This window comes from Periplaneta americana, chromosome 5, assembly GCF_040183065.1.
Source record: "Periplaneta americana isolate PAMFEO1 chromosome 5, P.americana_PAMFEO1_priV1, whole genome shotgun sequence".
NCBI classification, from domain to species: domain Eukaryota; kingdom Metazoa; phylum Arthropoda; class Insecta; order Blattodea; family Blattidae; genus Periplaneta; species Periplaneta americana.
The window spans coordinates 183,924,863-183,930,862 of NC_091121.1; positions in this window are offsets into that span (position 1 = coordinate 183,924,863).

The following is a 6,000-nucleotide window of genomic DNA, read 5'->3' on the forward strand; positions in this document are numbered from 1 at the left end:
TAGGACTGTTTTCCCCAGATAAATAACAATCGGTACGACACTGCTGAATCTTGACTTCGAACGCACGAAACAGTTCCGTGAAACGTCCTCGTCCCGAAAGCTGAAACGGAGAAAGTATGTAACTTGATGCCATTGGGTTATTCCTTAGATATACTTTTGATACGACATTGAATCTCTAATTGCATCTAAGACGGATATGGGATTCACGAATTCATAAACACGTAAAACCGAAGCACGTTTTGCCCGCAGGCTCATCCATGATAAGTGCTCACGATTGGGTCTCCCACACATTCATACGCACTGCGTCCGTTTCTAGAACAAATACGAGTTTTCTCCTGTTCGCGTTCGCGGTTGAGGGAGCTCTGGAAGGACGAAGAATCATTTAGTGATGTACTTTTCCAATGGCCTTTTTATTGCATCATGTAACTAATTTCCGTGAATCCCTTAGTTTGTTTCGTTCTCATAATGGATTTTAATAGACTTATGATTACAACATGCAATTAATTAATGTGAAAGTCGAATATGTCAGGAAATAGGCGAAAGAAAGCGAAGGAAACGTTCTGTTGGTTTCTTTCTGAGACGGCAAATTAAAACATTGTTTACCTCATTAAAATTAATCTGTGTTCTCATTATGACATTTTTGCTTCGAGACAATCATTTTCTGGCAAAAATTTGTCGCTCAGTGGTCTAGTGGTTATCGAGTTTGCTTTTGGACAGAGGCATCGCAGGTAAAGATGCCGGAAGGCGATAGAATTATCGTACATGCAGTTCTTCTTTCATCGAAAGAACATATGAGGACTGTTTTTACAAAACTTGCTAACTGTAAAAACTGAATTTTATAGCAAACACAAAAATCTGAAATAACTGCAAGTTTTGCTATAGCTCTCACACAGCAGAAAGCAAGTTTTGAAAAAACGATCACACTTTGACACACTACTGTGAAGTAAATAATAACAATTTCCTAAGAAGTCTTTAGCATCATGTAGAGGCCTGCCTTATGTTAACTAATCCACCAAAATCTCAATTTTGAAAATTTTTCAGTTAGCAAGTTTTGCAAAAACGATCCTCATATACTCCGGGTCAGCTTACTTAAAACCCTAAGGGTGAAACCTAACCATTTTCCCCCATTACTACATATGCTAGTAGATGATGGCGATTTTCTAGTTTGCAGGTTCCATTTTCTTTTGCCAACTTCGTTTCGAATTTCAATACTGACAAATACTACAAATGGTAGTGATTTTGTAACTGTTATGTTGGCAGCTGAGACAGATGTTGTCGGTACTGGAGTTCCACGAAATTAAAATTGTACTAGATTTCTGAGCCGGCTACTGGAAGCTAGTGAAATTTGAAAATACTAATAATTAATTAATTAATTAATATCAGTATTAATATTAATACATAATAGTTATTTTATGTATTGCGCTGTGGTTATAATTCAAGTCTATACTTACTTACTTACTGGCTTTTAAGGAATCCGGAGGTTCATTGCCGCCCTCACATAAGCCCCCCATTGGTCCCTATCCTGAGCAAAATTAATCCAGTCTCTATCATCATATCCCACCTCCCTCAAATCCATTTTAATATTATCCTCCCATCTACGTCTCGGCCTCCCCAAAGGTCTTTTTCCCTCCGGCCTCCCAACTAACACTCTATATGCATTTCTGGATTCGCTGATACGTGCTACATGCCCTGCCCATCTCAAACGTCTGGATTTAATGTTGCTAATTATGTCAGGTGAAGAATACAATGCGTGCAGTTCTGTGTTGTGTAACTTTCTCCATTCTCCTGTAACTTCATCCCTCTTAGCCCCAAATATTTTCCTAAGAATCTTATTCTCAAACACCCGTAGTCTGTGTTCCTCTCTCAAAGTGAGAGTCCAAGTTTCACAACCATACAGAACAACTGGTAATATAACTGTTTTATAAATTCTAACTTTCAGATTTTTCGACAGCAGACTGGATGATAAAAGTTTCTCAACCGAATAATAACAGGCATTTCCCATATTTATTCTGTGTTTAATTTCCTCCCGAGTGTCATTTATATTTGTTACTGTTGCTCCCAGATATTTGAACTTCTCCACCTCTTCAAAAGATAAATTTCCAATTTTTATATTTCCATTTCGTACAATATTCTGGTCACAAGACATAATCATATACTTTGTCTTTTCGGGATTTACTTCCAAACCTATATCTTTACTTGCTTCCAGTAAAATTCCCGTGTTTTCCCTAATCGTTTGTGGATTTTCTCCTAACATATTCACTTCATCCGCATAGACAAGCAGCTGATGTAACCCGTTCAATTCCAAACCCTCTCTGTTATCCTGGACTTTCCTAATGGCATACTGTAGAGCAAAGTTAAAAAGTAATAATTCAAGTCTATACTCAGGTAAATGTAAATAAATATAACATACTTGGGTATGACAATGCAGGTGGGTAATCCAAATATCATTTCACATTTTGTTGAATTTCTTTCATGTTCAATTTTTATTACAATAATGTCAAAAAGAGGAAAAAGCATGGCAGCGACTACACCAAGAAAGCGTAAAGCGTGCTGCGAGAGTGGGGATAACTTCCCCTACTGGCGTTCTGTTCTTTCAGATTTAACCGGAAGAAGATAATGAAGAAGGAATTACGCTCACGGAGGCAGCAATTATAACTATAACAGCAAAATTATTAGGAGTGAGTATTCTTAAGCATACATTTCATGGTGATATTCAGTTTTTGGAGTTAGTACTAATAATTTCATGTGGTCAAAGAAAATACATTTTTAGGTTAGGTCTCGTGAATCAATTGTTTAGTCAAATCAATGAATTTCATATTTGCAAACAAAATACCTAACATGATGATCCCTTTCTCGTATAGTTGCCTACGAAAATATGTCACAAATTATTGAATTATTTAGAATAACATTCCAACATAAAGGTAAAGTACGGTAATTAAATAAGTCATTCCGTACGAAGGATCGTGTGATATCTGGTAACATTGACAAGACGGCAATATTTGCTGTTTAGGAACTGTTCTTACGTGACCCTCACTATACACAGTATATAGTCGTAGGGCCAGTTAGATCTGCTGTCTGTAAAAAATCAATGAATATGAGCAAAAGCAACTAGCCATTGCTCCGTTCTCAAACCCTGTAACAGAGTCGCCATAATATCAACTGAGGACTCTTTTGGATTGGGGAGAGCGTGGAGGCATGAATGTTCAAAAATTCACTCGTCTGAGTCTTCAGTGTGTAACGATATCCGTCGAAGCGCACTTACGAGACTACAAACCGAAATTGGGTAACATATCGGGTATCACATAACTCGACATTAGTTAGGAAAACCAGTAACTTAGTTTCTACATGTTCTCAGTTGGAAAACAACTAAAATTAGCAGCATGCTGTTCTCCCGAATATGGATTTTGATTTGGAATTTTTCTTACTGTTGACAAGGCTTGGATTTGAGGTAGGTGGGACATGATGGTAGGGACTAAACAAATTTTTTTCAGGATAGGGACCAATGGCGTGGTTATGTGAGGGCGGAAATGAACCTCTGGGCACTCTGGACATGATGGTAGGGACTGGACTAATTTTTCTCAGGATAGGGACCAATGGCGACCTTATGTGAGGGCGGCAATGAATCTCTGGGTACTCTGGACATGATGGTAGGGACTGGACTAATTTTTCTCAGGATAGGAACAATGGCGAGCTTATGTGAGGGCGGCAATGAACCTCTGGGTACTCTGGACATGATGATAGGGACTGGAGTAATTTTTGTCAGGATAGGGACAATGGCGAGCTTATGTGAGGGCGGCAATGAACCTCTGGGTACTCTGGACATGATGGTAGGGACTAAACAAATTTTTTTCAGGATAGGGACCAATGGCGAGCTTATGTGAGGGAGGCAATGAACCCCTGGCCACTCTGGACATGATGGTAGGGACTGGACTAATTTTTGTCAGGATAGGGACAATGGCGAGCTTATGTGAGGGCGGCAATGAATCTCTGGGTACTCTGGACATGATGGTAGGGACTGGACTAATTTTTGTCAGGATAGGGACAATGGCGAGCTTATGTGAGGGCGGCAATGAACCTCTGGGTACTCTGGACATGATGGTAGGGACTGGACTAATTTTTCTCAGGATAGGGACAATGGCGAGCTTATGTGAGGGCGGCAATGAACCTCTGGGCACTCTGGACATGATGGTAGGGACTGGACTAATTTTTGTCAGGATAGGGACAATGGCGAGCTTATGTGAGGGCGGCAATGAATCTCTGGGTACTCTGGACATGATGGTAGGGACTGGACTAATTTTTGTCAGGATAGGGACAATGGCGAGCTTATGTGAGGGCGGCAATGAACCTCTGGGTACTCTGGACATGATGGTAGGGACTGGACTAATTTTTGTCAGGATAGGGACAATGGCGAGCTTATGTGAGGGCGGCAATGAATCTCTGGGTACTCTGGACATGATGATAGGGACTGGACTAATTTTTGTCAGGATAGGGACAATGGCGAGCTTATGTGAGGGCGGCAATGAATCTCTGGGTACTCTGGACATTATGGTAGGAACTGGATTAATTTTTCTCAGGATAGGGACCAATGGCGACCTTATGTGAGGGCGGCAATGAACCTCTGGGCACTCTGGACATGATGGTAGGGACCGGACTAATTTTTCTCAGGATAGGGACCAATGGCGAGCTTATGTGAGGGCGGCAATGAATCTCTGGGCACTCTGGAAATAATGGTAGAGACTGGAGTAATTTTTGTCAGGATAGGGACAATGGCGAGCTTATGTGAGGGCGGCAATGAACCTCTGGGTACTCTGGACATAATGGTAGGGACTGGACTAATTTTTCTCAGGATAGGGACAATGGCGAGCTTATGTGAGGGCGGCAATGAATCTCTGGGTACTCTGGACATGATGGTAGGGACTGGACTAATTTTTCTCAGGATAGGGACCAATGGCGAGCTTATGTGAGGGCGGCAATGAACCTCTGGGTACTCTGGACATGATGGTAGGCACTGAAGTAATTTTTGTCAGGATAGGGACAATGGCGAGCTTATGTGAGGTCGGCAATGAACCTCTGGGTACTCTGGACATGATGGTAGGGACTGGACTAATTTTTCTCAGGATAGGGACAATGGCGAGCTTATGTGAGGGCGACAATGAACCTCCGGGTTCCTTAAAAGCCAGTATGTAAACAAGTAATAATAATAATAATAATAATAATAATAATAATAATAATAATAATAATGCATTTTATTTTAATCGTTTATCTAATCTATCAGGCAATCGTTGGTCAATACAGCAGATTTAGCTTCTAATGTCCATTAATAACTATTCTTATCAAAAAATTGTAATTATTCAATTACAGACTGGTGCACCACAAAACAATGTATGAATCTTTGGCGAAATTTCATGTTTAAACTTCAGGCCAGAGGCACTCGGCAGCAACCCCATATATATATATATATATATATATATATATATATATATATATATATGTATATATATATACATTACTATTTGTACGGTAGTGCGTAAAGTTATATTTTACCCGGTATTTTACTTCCAGTTATCATTATTATACATTATGTATGTTGATTGTGTATGATTTTCAGTAAGGTAATTGAAGATGACTAAAATATCTGCATTTTATTTGATTTTACTTGTTATCAAATTAATTTTTTTAAAGGGCGGCTTTTTAGTATCTTAAATCTCAATAAAACCCTAAGTATCCACATAATGCGTGTAATTACTTTAAAAACCAATAAACGTAACATAGACTATTAGCCCGCATGCCCGGAATTATATATTTCTTGATAGTTTTCCTCTAAAATAGTTTTTGTTGTAACTTCCCGCAAATTTACTATTCCTGACTTACGCCCTTGAAAAAACAGTCGATTCATATAGCTTTGTGGGTCTGTAAACTGTTATAGTGCATCTCATTCTTTGTGTGTCTCGTTTCCACGGAAACGTTTTCTTCCGAGAATTGAGCAGCCAAGTAGAAGAA